Consider the following 15,879-nt stretch of genomic DNA (forward strand, 5'->3'; position numbering starts at 1 on the left):
GGGAAGGGGGCTGGCCGCTGCTCCTGCTGACTCCATAGTATTGTGGTGCGGGATTCTGTAAGGCTCGGGCGTCGTGAGTGAGGAATCAAAACGCAGGAAGCATCGAGCACAGGGTAGTGGCTTTTAAATGGGTCAAGAGGCGAACACACACAAGCCACGCCAAACAGCGAATAGCGCGCACACAAAACAAAGTGCCCCAAACACAGGGGAAAACACATGCGGCGCAAAACTAACGCACAAGCGTAAACACAAGCACACAAACAGGAATGACAATCCCGCACAATGAGAAGGCGGACCAGCTAATACTTATAGCCCCGCTAATCACCCCCACTACGAACAGATGCACACAATCACAAAAGGGGGAAAACAAAAAAGGGAATCAGTGGCAGCTAATAGGCAGGTGACGACGACCGCCGAGCGCCACCCGAGCAGGAGGGGGCGCCACCGTCGGTGGGAACCGTGACAAGGGGAAACAGAGGACTAAATACATGCAGTTGATAATGGAATGAAAACCAGGTGTGTATTGAACAAGACAAAACAAATGGATATATGAAAAATGGAGTGGTGATGGCTAGAAAGCCGGTGACGTCAATTGCCGAACGCCGCCCAAACAAGGAGAGGAGCCGACTTCGGCGGAAGTCGTGACATATACATATATGTCAGAGCGGCATTGGACTAAGATACAGTGGCATAGTATAGAATACAGTATATACATATGAGATGGGTGATGCAATATTTACACAATTTAAGTGACTAAGATACCGTAGAATAGTATAGAGTACAGTTTATACATATGAGATGAGTAGTGCAAGATATGGAGACATTATTAAAGTGGCAAGTGTTTCATTTCCTTAAATTGGCCAGTGATTCCTAATCTATGTCTACAGACAGCAGCCTTTGATGTGCTGGAGATGGCTGTTTAACAGTCAGTGGTGTAGTATAGAATACAATACAGTATATACATATGAAATGGGTGACACAATATGTAAACACAATTTAAAAGTGACTAAGATATCGTAGAATAGAGTGGAGTGCAGTTTATACATATGAGATGAGTAACGCTAGATACGTAAACATTATTAAAGTGGCTAGTGATCCATTTCTAAAAGTGGCCAGTGATTCCTAATCTATGTCTATAGGCAGCCGCCTCTGATTTGCTAGTGATGGCTGTTTAGCAGTCTGATGGCCTTGAGATAGAAGCTGTTTTACAGTCTCTTGGTCCCAGCTTTGATGCACCTGTACTGACCTCGCCTTCTAGATGATAGCGGGGCAAACAGGCAGTGGCTCAGGTGGTTGATGTCCTTGATGATCTTTTTGGCCTTCCTCTGGCATATTATATTATTCCCTGAGTAGTCATTCCATTCTCACAACCACTGTGTTGTGCTATTTATATATATTGTTTACCTTAGTTGAATGCACTGACTGTAAGTCGTTCTGGGTAAGATCATCTGCTAAATTACAAGCCACTGACTACTCTACCATGGGTTGAATTTACAGCTGATATCATGTTCAAATTAGATGGACTAGATGGATTCTGCATAATTCCACTCAAACCAGTGTATATCTGTGGCATGCTGCTTAGAACAATCCCCATTCTGGTCAACTGCTTCACAGCAATCTCTGCCATGCCCCCTCCCATGAAACAGGATCTGGATATGGCATTGCCTGCCTTGTTGAAGATTATCAAGTCAATTACACCAGGCCCAAGTTGGCTGCCTTGCTCAGCCAGCTAGCCAGCCTTGGCCAGGGATTAGGGCTCAGCCTCACTCCCATCAGCCACAGTGATTGATAGACCATCATACCCTGCTCTAGGCCCGACCTCGCCTAACCTGGCTCACCTCAAACCGTCTGTGTCTCTGTCTGTTTCACCTACCTGTACTTTGTTCACTTGTCATCTGGCTTTAAAACAGTAGGGCTTTGTTAGCCACTGAGGCTGGAATGGCTTCTGTGAACAGAAAATAGAGACTGAAAGAGACAAGGGCAAAGGGTATTTCAGGTTACGATTATTTCATATATACACTGACCAGTATGCCAGAGGTCATGTGGTTTTTTTCACAAAGGATTTTTGGTAGGCTCTACAAGATTTGCAATCTATATGTTTTCCTCTCAATATGGTTTTGGTTTGTTTCTGGGCGTGGACCGGGGCTCATGGATGATGTTGGTGTAGTTTGTGTTGTGATAGGAACTGAGGCCGTTCCCACAGGAGCTCAGGCTAACGTCATAAACACATACAATGTACCTGGGGTGGGAGCGGCGGCGGGCTTGGGTGGGGGCAGGTGAACCGGTGAGGTGGGACAGGGGGGGGTGGACTGGGCTTAGTCTCAGACCTGATTGGCCACTGCAGCGCAGGGGACACACCTGGGAGTGCCAGAGGCTAAGGAGATTGGCTGCCACCTGAAAATTACACCTGTGGGGGAGGGAGGCCAGGCTACATGTAAACCTATCCCCTTTACAAATTCAGTCTACTCGTCTTGAGGAGCTTAACCAGGTAGCGTCACCGTGAGCTCCGGGAAACTTGAGCCGTGTCTTAACAACTTAAACCTGTTGAGTTGATTTTTGGGGTTCTTCGCCTCCTCGTTGGGTGTCTAGTCAAGCCGAGCTAATTCTCCTGCCTGAGAGCGGCAACTTTTTCCAAGCAAACATCGAAGAGTTGGTCTCTCTGTGGGAGGAGGGAAGAGGAAGACATATCTATGAGGCAGCAGCCAGCAGCCACAGCCAGGCAACATGATGCCTCTTTCTGGCTCACTTGACCACACCTGGGAAGGACAGGGTAACCCACCAACATGATACCTCCTTATTTGTTTTCATTTTGGTCCGTGTACGATTTCCTCTGACATTATTTGTGATACATTTGCTTTGTCATCGCACCAGCTTACAGGTAGACTGAAGCCCAGTTGTATGTATACTTATGTAATAGTCAGGAAATGGATGGCAAGCAAACAAGGTCATTGTATAAAACCGTTGGTGCTTGTATGCTGTTACAGGAAGAGCATGAGTTTAGGGGGAAGCATATTATAAACTGTATCAGATTCCAGTCCATTTAAACAGAAACAAAAGAGCCTAACGTTAATTCCTAAACTGGAAAGACCAGTTGGGGCAGGTAGAGGCAAACAGACAGACTTGTCAACGGATATAAAGACAGCAGCTTTTTCCCTCCATTGTAACACTGGAAATGCACATTTGGAAGAACATTCAAGCAGTTATGGTAACATTTTGATAATTGTACCATCTCAAAAGCTGATGATAACCAATTGACGTGAAATATTTTCATTATTTTACAAAATAAACATTTATGTATTTTAATTTTTTTTTTTTTTTTATTCTGATTTGAAAAAAAAATAACGAAGGCATGTTTTTGACAACTTATCTCTGCTACCTGTTAAATAAGTCTCAACGCAGCCTTTTCTTAGGATGTTGCGTGTCTAGAAAAGGAGACTAAAATACCTAGGCTAGGCCTGTTCTTACTTATTTCCTTTGGCATGTATAGATAGAGATTTCAAATAATATTCAGTTTTTCCTAACCTTTTGATGTGAGAAATACAAGGTTTACATAGTGGATGTATGCTGAATGTAAAATGTCTGCTCATCCATTTTACTCTTCTGTAGGTTTTTGTTGTATTTTGTTCGACTTCTGGGAGTAGAAAATAACCATTAGGATGGTTATGTTTTTGGAATGTTGCAAGAAGATTGATTTAATCTTTTTCATAAAGTTTAAAAGGCGTTGTTGATCAATGGAGGGAAAATGTTGACCAAATAGTGCAGTGAATAAGGAGTGAGGTGGAAGATTTTCATTGGCGGAAAGACAGACATTCGTTCAATTCTTTGAATGAGTAATTCATAATTGTTTATAGCTTTTTAAAGATTGACTATGGGTTGGGCATTACAGATATCATAACTGGTCTGTAGGGAATTTCCATAGAATGTGACTCACGAGATTTGTAAGCCATACAAAATGGAGGTTGAAATTTGAAAATTGTTTTTTAAAAAAAAAATTTTTTACAGCTTAGAAAACAGACATGTGAAACTAAGAACAAGCTAACTATGTTGACTGTAATGCCAATCACGGAATAAAGTGAGAAGTCAGGGAAAAAAACACTGAGTTTGTGAACTGAAGAACAGGCAGTTTAAATAGGTATGACTGTGACTAAGCAGCTTTTGCCATAACTGTTTTAAACCATTAACATTATGGTTGATGTTGGTGGAATGCTGTTTCTTTGTACCTAGATAAATCAATGGTAATAGCTGCTATAAAAATATGTGAAACATTGACAGGATTTTAGGGGGATTTTTCCCCTTTTCAAGGACAAGTTAAGAAGGAAAGCATTTTCAGACAAATCATGGAAATACATTAAATATTGAAGCGAATAAATAAAAAAAAGTAATGTGAGGTGGAAATACAAAATTATATTTGTGATACTTAAATCAAGCCAAACTGACAAATAGATGACTTAATTAAGGTGCCATGCATGAGGGAGGCTAGAAACCTTTTTTGCTTAACAAATTTCACTCATTCATTGGAGATACTCAAACCGAAAGAGAAAGTAAGTAAACTATGAAAAGTGATAGTTCTCAACTGAATTAATGAACCATGATAAGATAGTAGAATAGTAAATATATCATTTCATTTAGTAAAATAGCAGAGGGAACTGAACAATATATTAAATATTGAAATAAAACAATGAAACAACCAAAGAGAAATAGCTGAAAAGCGACGAATCATGCCACTAAGCTTTACTCTCCAGTAGTCTGGAGGGCCAATTAGTGGTGTTGATAAGGTCCTTAAGTGAGGTTTTGGATTTCACCGACATTCTTCTCCACAAAGACGCCAACTATTGATTAAGGGCCAGGCTGGTTTACCTATCAGGTTCATTTCACAGTGGAGTCCCATTCCAACGCAGAGGGCAGGGTTACCTGATCACGCCTCACTCACTCAGTAAGGCTACAGCGTGGGCAGCCATATACACCACACCGAATGAACCATCTCTCCAACAATGGAATCATTTCACTCAAGAGCCAAAACAGGGACGAGTTTCAGGGACAAAACGTAAGCAAACCTAAAAGAAGGAAAGATAACTGAGGAAATGCATAGCAAGCACGTGGGAAGTAGGAAGTCAGGAAATACTTGAAACTATAGGGTCTACTTGACTTTAAATACATTTATTTCCATTGTACTCTTCTTCATTCTACAAGCTTTAATACTCATTCTTTCTCCCTTATGTTTTTTTTTCTCTTTCTCTCTCTCTTTCTCTTTAGGCCTGCAGCCCTGGTGTATAATGCTGATGATTAACTAAATAGAGGCTGCAGCAGTCTGTGAGAGCAGGTCGGCTTGGCTTTCTCATTTCATGGGCCCTGACTGACTGACCGCGAAGAAGCTGAAGTGTTCGCAGGCGCTGGCTGCTAAAAATTCAAGATCTTTTCCTTTTTACCCCCCACCCCCCTTTACTCACTTTGTTTTGTTGCATTCTTTCCTTTTGGGTTCCTTTTCACGATGGTAAGGTTACAGGTACATTTTCCACCTCTCTTCACTGCCTGTTCTTTTCCCTCCCTTATGCTCTCTCTCTCTCTCTCTCTCTCTCTCTCTCTACCTTTCTCATTCACTCACACTCTTCCATTTAGCTCATTTGCAGGAACTGGAAACCTATTCTTTCCCTCTGAACACAGGATTGTCTTGATTCTAGTGTTTAAGGTTTAGAGAAAAAAATAGCAAAAAAAATAGTTCACATTAATATATATCAATATTAGTATAACTATTGCTGACTTACTGTACCAAGTCTCAATAAAATTAGAACGAGTTATAGCAGTTATTTGACAATGTACGATGCAAATAATTTGTTGCCACTTTGATTGTTGAGTTAATGTACATATTTGAGTGGCTGATCAGTCTTGTGTCACTATTTTAAGTGGCAATGTAAATAGAATGACTAACTAAGGAATAGTGGTATATATTATATATGAGTCTTTATCTTACTAAATATAAATAATTTGCATGCAGCATTGCGCAACTTCTAATGAGTGTGATGCTTTCACACTGTGTACCTGTGAATAGCCCACGTTATTCAGTAAACAAAAGCTGTCTCAATGACCTTCTGCACACACTGCATAGGCACAGGCTAGGTCAGTCCAGCATTCCTCCAGGCTTTCAACACACTACAAACACAAAGAAAGGAGGTACATGAAAAAGGAAGGCATTCATTTCCCCTTCGTTTTCAACATTTCATCAAATGACTGTTGAAATGAATATGACATGACATACATTGTGCTAACTGTGCTACCATCTTCAGAGACATGACATGTGAATACGGAACAACAACCCCAAGGCCTTGTTGCTTTAGTTTTGAGTATGAAAAATGCAGTGGGTTTTGTCGTCGGAATGGATGTTTAAAATGCAGTGGTAAAAAAAATACCCAGTTGTCATACTTGAGTAAAAGTAAAGATACATTAATAGAAAATGACTCAAGTGAAAGTCACCCAGCAAAATACTACTTGAGTAAAAGTCTAAAAGTATTTGGTTTTAAATATACTTAAGTATCAAAAGTAAATGCAATTGCTAAAATATACTTGTGTATAAAAAGTATAAATCATTTCACATTCTTTATATTAAGGAAACCAGACGGCACTATTTTCTTGTTTTTTAAATTCACGGAAAGCAGGGGCACAATCCAACACTCAGACATTATTTACAAACAAAGCATTTGTGTTGAGTGAGTCCGCTAGATCAGAGGCAGTAGGGATGACCAGGGATAATATATATATAATTTTCAGAATGAGGGGAAAAAGCAGCCTTACCGTTTCGTAGAACCAGACCAGTCAGAACAGTTTTGGGCAACCATTAACATCCACTGTGGCCCAGAACCTAACCTACAGTCCCTACTGGAACAAAGTCTGCCGTACAACAAGTTGTATTTTTTTGTTTCGAGGCGAGTTTCAAAAACGTGGTTTCCCTTAACTTCATCTATTGTTTAAGACCTGGGGGTTAGGTGATATATTGAACTTGCTATTGTTAGTTTGAGTTTGAGATAGTAGAGTCCGCCCAAGGCCACAATTTGTTGAGTTAACTGTGTGTGTGCATGTGTGCCTGGGGAGGGAGTATACTTGATTTTATATTATTATAGTTTCTCCTTCTTTCTGTGGTAAATACAGATGTAGCTTCAGAGATGTGAAAGACAGGCCTTCTAATGATAATTTGCATTACCAGTCAGGGTTGCCTACTGTTTAGTATGCCTCTTTCTTTTCATAGTGGAATGTTCCTGATGTCTCATGTATGCACATAGGTGGGGCTTATCCCCACACAAACCTACCCAAAGCAAGGTAAGCCTTTTATCAAGTTTTTGTCAGTCAAAACCAGGAGATAACACAACACATTAAACAAAATTAACCTGTATTGTAAAATGCTTAGTCGAAAATATTATTACTGCGATCTGTACACTTATTGTGATCTGTAAAATAATCACTTTTATGACCCATTGTTTGTCTCCTATGCATGTATTGGATGGTCATCCCCATCTTACAAGGCAGCATTGGATATCATCAATCTCTCTAATACTGCCTGGTAATGATGATGCTAGCCATCCGCTAACTACAGTGGTATACAACACACAACTTACAACGTTAGCTAGCTACATAAGCACACTTTACCTCAGCTTGGCGGCCATTTTTTTCACAATAAAATGCTCTGGTTTACGCTGAAATGGCTTTCAGGATCCATCTTACCTGACAGTGCTGGATTGTACAAAAAAGTTCTAACACTGTCTGGTAACGATGTTTCCTGGGTGACCCACCTACCTCCAGAGATACACCTCAGCTAAGGATGTGATTAAAGGGTCAGGTGTGACCACTTGATGAAAGCATACCATAGACAATACCTGATCAGATTATCTGTAGTGATAGAACTTGACTCCAGTTTGAACTCTGTATCTTTCTTCAAGAATTTGAGGTCTGATATGACTGATAAGAAGACTTGGTTTAGGGTTGCATCTATCTGTAAGAGATTGTCTTAAATCTTCTTCTATTGACATGCCTTTATTCCACTAGCTAAAACTATACATCTGAAAGAAGCTCCATTTTACCTCGTCATTTATTTGTAGAAAAGATAGGCCTATGAAGTGCTTATTTTGTGAATTGTATTGGGAAAATGTATGGCACATGTGGTGGTGTTTTGGCAATCCAAGTAATTGAAATATCTCAGTGTTCCTCAGTTAAGAATCAATTCAAACAAATGGAGAAGATTAGTCGCACGACTGGAAATTGCCTTTCCCTGGGGAACGAGTAGAGGAGACCATTAGGGGCCCTAGCTCACCCAGCCTTTGTATTCCACTTCCCTGTCCTGTTTTAGGGTGGCCCCACCCAACCTGTGTTAAAGAATACAAGTCGGTTCACCGGTTCAACCGGTCGCACCGCCACTCATTTTTGTATCCCCTCCCCTCTGTAGCGTGTGGCTTGTGTTGTGTCACCATGATTGGTCCAGCACCGCTTATCTACATGGCACATCCTGAAACTGACACGAGCTCACCTGAGCACTTATGATAAAAATAGAGTCAACAACATCCTCCTTGACTCCTTACCACTCCCCTTCAGCCTCACCCCTCTCTCATCCCTTCATATGAATGATTACTCTTTTTTTATCACAGCTAAATATATCCCACAGCTCTATCTGTAGTTCCTTTTGTTGTTTTACAAGGCTTCATTGGAGAACTTTTGTTCCAATTAGAATTTTAGAATTCTGTATAATTTTTTTTCATAAACAAATGATAAATAGCCATAGACTTAAATAGGTTGATCCCTTATGGCAGACTACTACCCCGTTCCATGTCGTCTTCCAGGAAGAAAAATACATCCCAATTTAATAGGTAAAACCTTCAAACAGACAGCACAGACATTGGCAAATAATAAAAGGAGCTGGCAGAGCCTAAATGTTTGTTTAAGGAGGGAGAATTACCTCGCAAATATTGAACCATACCTTTATTGGCTCAACTCCTGTTGTTTGCCTTTATTTATGACATAGACACACGGAATGGTTCAATGTTTTTTCCCTTTTCACCCCCTCTCCTTTTCAAACGGTTAAAAAGACAATTTGATGTTGTACTGAACCCAAAGGTGGCATATGGATTTAATTTGAGGTGAGAGGGCACCACGTTTTGATGTGAACTTTCAACCAACAGGATCTAGTTTGTCTTTATTCATGGAAAATCATTGTAAATGTAGTCCATATAACAGTCTTTGAGAATATGAAAAAGACAGACTAGTATCCCTGTCTGTGTGTGAGACGGACAGACAGACAGACATACTGTATCTTTTCAGCCTGTCTCTTCCTGTATCTCATCCTGTCTCTTTCAGCTGTCTCCCTCTGCGTACAGTGGACGGTTGGTTCAGAGGGCATCCTTCAGTCCTAGCTCCCTAGCCTGTTGATTGGCGTCTTACCAGACATGGTTAGATCTAATTATCCCTGTCTAATACTGTCTGGTAATGCCGTCCATTGAATGGCGTTAACTTCTCTTTTTCCTCTCTCCTTCTTGTACAGGAGTTTGAGCTTGGCCGTCAGTTTTCTTGGTGTGTCTGACCTCTTAGGCTTCCTCTATGTTAATGTGTGTATACAGTGTGTTTGTGTGTGTGTATATGACCAGTGCATAGACACATTGGTTGACGTGACAGATGGATTGGAATGTGGTCACTATGGTCATGAAGATAATGACTATACAGGAACTATGAACCTTGCACTGGAAGATTGATTCAGTTGTCAGTGCTCTTCCATGTGCCATGTCTCAGAGTTTATTCCTTGAGCAACGGCCCAGGATGGCCAAAGAAATACAGCATTTTGGAATATACACATATGTGATGCCATAAGTAAATCAAATGCTTTAAGGTCCTTTTAAATCTCGCTCTGTCTCTCTCTCTGTGTGTGTGTGTCCATAAATATACTGTATCAAATATTTTATATTTAAACGGATGTAATATTATCTTCATGTAATAAAGCATTTAGAACAGCATTTATTGAACTTTTAAAATAAAGATTTGTGTGTTCGTCACGGTGTCATGGTTACTAAATTCCAAATAGGAACATTGTCTGGAATTTGACATTTCTCCAGGTACAGTAAATAAAAAAAACATAAATAAATCCATTATTGATCTAATTTATCTATAAATACTGTCTATACTACAACCAAGTGATAGATACACATATATATTTTCGCCAATGTTATGTAATATGACATGACAATATCAAATAAACAATATTTGACTTTGCCCCGTCCTTTTTGACTGTGATTAATAAAGTGTTGTCTGAATGCATTTAATGATCTTTCTAGTCACATAGTTTTGTATGAAAGAATGTAAATGTGATCGATGTGTGCTCTGGTCATTGTGTTCAGGGGGACTCTGCACCGAGCGGAATGCCTGGCCCCAGTCAGGTGGAGATCAGGTTACATCTGAACAGAGCACCTTTTTAAATCCCTCAGTTTACTCATGAGGTCCCCTATCAGCCAAGCCCTCATTGTGTCCTGACTCCTGCTCTAAAGCAGCTCATAACAGGCTGCCCAGTGTGTCTCGTTGCTAGGCTGAGAAGCATAGGGCCACTTTTCACCGATTTTAAGGTCTCTTACACACACACACACACACACAAATAATACAGCCCCATCGCTGTTTAATTAAAGCTGTTAGAGCTCTGAGGGGTTCACTGGAGCTCTGATTGTATCAGGAGGAACACAAACACAGAGTTCATTTAAACATTTACTGAAACAAGCCCTGGACCTGATCTCCCATGCAGAACATGTAATGAGCAAGTTAAAGGGTTCAAAGGAAATTGTCTTCATCCCTCACTACTATGAAAGGGTTTTCCAATGTTAATGAATATGTATTTTTTTAACAATTAGCCAAATTACTGCATCACTGACATGCTATGCAATGAATGAACTGTGGTTTTATTTCCCTTAATGCTTTGATTGAAAACCCACTTTTCATGTGATTTTGGAGTATATGGGTCACAAAACAATACATACAAAATATACAAAAGCTATCTACATAAAATGTGTAAAAACACTATTTAATGATTAAACTTCAGGTCACATTTCTTGAACCTGAATGGCCTTCACGGGGGGGGGGGGGGGGGGGGGGGGGGGTAGTAGTTGGACATCTTGGCTTTGCATGACATCACAGGAGAATTCCAGTTCCAGACTGCCCATACAGCACTTGGCGGAGTGAGGATTCCAGCGCCGGTCTGAACATGCTTTGATGCCGTCCAACCAGATTCCTGCAAGTCACCGCAGAGGGTGAGGTTCACCTGGGTTCACCGCTGAGGTGGAACGTCCCCATAACAGAAGCACGGGGGCTGTGTTTAAACGGCTATGACATGCCGACAGGCTGCTGACGTACTGTATAACTGTCACGCAAGCACACGTATGCGTGTACACACACATAAACCTGCATGCAACCACATGCAAGCACACACGCAAACGCACGCACAGGGAGGGAACTCCAGTGGAGTGAGTCAGATAGGTGGAACACCTAGAAGGCTTTACAATATTGTGCCATAGCTGGTTCATATTCGTTGTATTTTGAAACCCAAAATGAAATCTAGTTCTGTTCTAGATCTATTGCTGGTCATTGAACTTAAACTATGATACTTACAGAAAGAGCAATCAATTCATAACTATTTCATTGAGTGTCACCTTGTCCTAGATAGATTTACACAGTTATCAAAACGTCATGCCAGGGTAAGTCTACATGAAACACAGCCCTTATTTTAAGTGTTTCTAAAATCCACTATGGGAAAAAATGAATGGTGGAAAAATGATTGGAACCATTTCTCTGTTTGACCTTAAGGTTTTATGGGTATTATGACTTATACTCTGGTACTCTATACAGTCTATTGCTGTGTGCAGGACATTAATCTGCATTGAGTTGAGTCCAGCCACTTTGCATGGTTTACAGCAGGGGTGGGAAGAGTACTGAAATAGCCTACTCAGGTAGAAGTAAAATTACTGAAAAAAAAGAACAAGTACTTGGAAAAGCTACTCATTTACAGTAACGACAGTATTTGTAATTAGTTACTTCTTACCTCTGGTTTACAGTATTACATATTCAAAAGAATTCAATATTCCACATGTATACTTAAGCTACATTGTAAGAGAAAGGGGGATACCTAGTCAGTTGTACAGCTGAATGCCTTCAACTGACATGTGTCTTCTGCATTTAACCCCACCCCTCTGAATGCTTTAATCAACATCCACGTCTTCAGCACCGGGGGACAGTGGGTTAACTGCCTTGCTCAGGGGAAGAAAGACAGATTTTTTTCCTTGTCAGCTCTGGGATTTAATCCAGCAACCTTTCAGTTACTGGCCCAACACTCTAACCACTAGGCTACCTTTCAGACCTCATCAATGCTTGGGTGGGCAGACTTCTTTCCAGCTCGCTACACTGGTGGTGGGAAAAATGCTCTCAGAATCATGTCATCTTTAGTATCGAGGGACAAAGACATAACAAGCTTTTAGGGGACAGCCTAAATGGATAAACGTGGATGAACATTTGAGACACTATTTTCATTTCAATATGTACCGAGCTACCTGCGCTCGGTACACTGGTGGTGGGAGAAGTACTCTCAGGACCATGTTGTCTTTAGTATCTGGGGGTGTCACAGCTGTTGTGGAAGATAGAATGGGACCAAGGCGCAGCGGGTTGCATGCTCAACATATTTATTATGAAAATGAGAACACCACGAAAAAAACCAATAAACAAACTAACGACAGGAACAGAGTAGGAGGCTCAACAAAAAGCAGTGCTAACAAATAACTACCCACAAGTGACAAACAAAACACACACCTACTTATAGGACTCCCAATCAGAGGCAACTAGAAACACCTGCCTCCAATTGAGAGTCCAGCACCCAACCTACACATAGAAAAACTAACCTAGAACATACCCATAGAAATACAAACATAAACCAGTGACCAACAAACCCCGTAATACATAAATCAACTACCCTCTGCCACGTCCGGACCAAACTACAATAACAAAATATCCTCTATACTGGTCAGGACGTGACAGGGGGACAATGACTAAGTTGTAGGGGACAGTCAAAATGGATAAACTGGTGGTGGGATAGTGCTCAGGGTCATACAGCCTCTAGTATCTTGGCAGTGGGGACAAAAACATAACGTTAACAAAGATTAGGACTGAACGATGGCGCCGGAGGGGAGGGCTGACGTCTTACCGGCTCTTAACCAATCGCGCTATTTTGTTTGTTTTTCGCGTTGTTAGTAACTTGTTTTGTACATAATGTTGCTGCTACCGTCTCTTATGACCGAAAAGAGCTTCTGGACATCAGAACTGCGATTGCTCACCTCAAACTGGACGAAGAGTTCTTCTTCAATGAGTCGGATGGGAGGGATATACTACTACAGACACCCGACCAGGCCCAGATCCCCCGTGATTCGCCGGAGAAGGAAACTGAGATTTAGTGGAAAAAGACAGGCGTGCCTAGCGAGGATTAGCTGACGAGTGGCTAATCTGCCATTGCCTTCCGTCCTGCTTGCTAATGTTCAATAGCTGGGAAATAAATGGGACGAGCTGAACACACGTATATCCTACCAACGGCACATTAAAAACTGTGATATCTTATGTTTCACCGAGTCATGAATGAACAACGACATTAAGAACATACACTCCATCGGCAGGACAGAACAGCAGCCTCTGGTAAGACACGGGGCGGGGCCTATGCATATATGTGAACAACAGCTGGTGCATGATATCTAAGGAAGTCTCGAGGTTTTGCTCACCTGAGGTAGAGTATCTCAAGATAAGCTGTAGATCACATTATCTGCAGTTGAAGTCGGAAGTTTACATACACCTTAGCCAAATACATTTAAACTCAGTTTTTCACAATTCTTGACATTTAATCCTAGTAAAAATTCCCTGTCTTAGGTCAGTTAGGATCACCACATTATTTTAAGAATGTGAAATGTCAGAATAATAGCAGAGAGAATGATTTATTTCAGCTTTTAATTCTTTCATCACATTCCCAGTGCGTCAGAAGTTTACATACACTCAAATAGTAATTGGTAGCATTGCCATTAAAATGTTTAACTTCTTATGGGCAGGTGGGACGGTAGCGTCCCACCTGGTCAACATCCGGTGAAATTGCAGAGTGCGAATTACAAATGACAGAAATATAAATATTTAACATTCATGAAAATACAAGTATTATACATAAAAATAAAGCTTAACTTCTTGTTAATCCAGCTGCTGTGTCAGATATCAAAAAAGCTTTACGGAGAAAGTACACCATACGATTATCTGAGGACAGCGCCCCACATACAAAAACATGAAAAACATTTTTCAACTAGGCAGGTGCGACACGAAAGTCAGAAATAGCGATATAATAAATGCCTTACCTTTGAAGATCTTCTTCTGTTGGCACTCCAAAAGGTCCCAGCTACATCACAAATGGTCCTTTTGTTCGATAAAGTCCTTCTTTACATACATAAAAACTCAGTTTAGCTGGCGAGCTTCATTCAATAATCCACCGTTTTCCCTCCTTCAAAATGCATACATCATGAATCCCAAACGTTACCAATAAACTTATCCACACAAGTCAAACAACGTTTATAATCAAACCTCAGGTACCCTAATACGTAAATAAATGATACAATTTAAGACGGAGAATAGTATGTTCATTACTGGAGATAAATAACAAAGAACAAGCTTTCACCCACGCGCATGGAAACACTACACCCAAAATGGGAGCCACTTAGAAAAACTACAACTTCTAACTAATTTTTCCAAAGACCAGCCTGAAACTCTTTCTAAAGACTGTTGACATCTAGTGGAAGCCCTAGGGACTGCAATCTGGGAGGTCTTCGCCTCATAATAAACATGAAATCCATTGGAAACAGTGGAAGGATTATTATATATTTTTTTTGATGGTTTGTCCTCGGGGTTTCGCCTGCCATTTCCGTTGTTATTTTCACAGACATCATTTTAACAGTTTTAGAAACCAATTATATGCATATCCTAGCTTCTGGGCCTGAGTAACAGGCTGTTTACTTTGGGCATGCTTTTCATCCGGACGTGAAAATACTGCCCCCTACCCAAGAGAGGTTAACTTGGGTCAAACGTTTCTGGTAGCCTTCCACAAGCTTCCCACAATAAGTTGGGTGAATTTTGGCCCATTCCTCCTGACAGAGCTGGTGTAACTGAGTCAGGTGTGTAGGCCTCCTTGCTCGCACATGGTTTTTCAGTTCTGCCCACACATTTTCTATAGGATTGAGGCCAGGGCTTTGTGATGGCCACTCCAATACCTTGACTTTGTTGTCCTTAAGCCATTTTGCCACAACTTTGGAAGTATGCTTGGGGTCATTGTCCATTTGGAAGACCCATTTGCAACCAAGCTTTAACTTCCTGACTGATGTCTTGAGATGTTGCTCCAATATATCCACATCATTTTCCTTCCTCATGATGCCATCTATTTTGTGAAGTGCACCAGTCCCTCCTGCAGCAATGCACCCTCACAACAGGATGCTGCCACCCCTGTGCTTCACGGTTGGGATGGTGTTCTTCAGCTTGCAAGCATCCCACTTTTTCCTCCAAACATAACGATGGTCATTATGGCCAAACAGTTCTAGTGTTGTTTCATCAGACCAGAGGACATTTCTCCAAAAAGAATGATCTTCGTCCCCATGTGCAGTTGCAAACCGTAGTCTGGCTTTTTTATGGCGGTTTTTGGAACAGAGGCTTCTTCCTTGCTGAGCGGCCTTTCAGATTATGTCGATATAGGACTCGTTTTACTGTGGATATAGATACTTTTGTACCTGTTTCCTCCAGCATCTTCACAAGGTCCTTTGCTGTTGTTCTGGGATTGATTTGCACTATTCACACCAAAGTACGTTCATC

At 41.0% G+C, this 15,879-nt stretch overlaps 1 long non-coding RNA gene across 1 annotated transcript; it reads left to right on the forward strand.

Moving 5' to 3' along the window:
• The first annotated feature begins 2,466 nt into the window (after positions 1 to 2,466).
• On the forward strand, positions 2,467 to 5,802 carry LOC115168195 (uncharacterized). The gene is made up of 2 exons (XR_003870632.1): positions 2,467 to 2,770; positions 5,254 to 5,802. It is a non-coding gene; the product is annotated as an uncharacterized LOC115168195 (long non-coding RNA).
• Positions 5,803 to 15,879: the final 10,077 nt, after the last annotated feature.

This window comes from Salmo trutta, chromosome 30, assembly GCF_901001165.1.
Source record: "Salmo trutta chromosome 30, fSalTru1.1, whole genome shotgun sequence".
NCBI classification, from domain to species: domain Eukaryota; kingdom Metazoa; phylum Chordata; class Actinopteri; order Salmoniformes; family Salmonidae; genus Salmo; species Salmo trutta.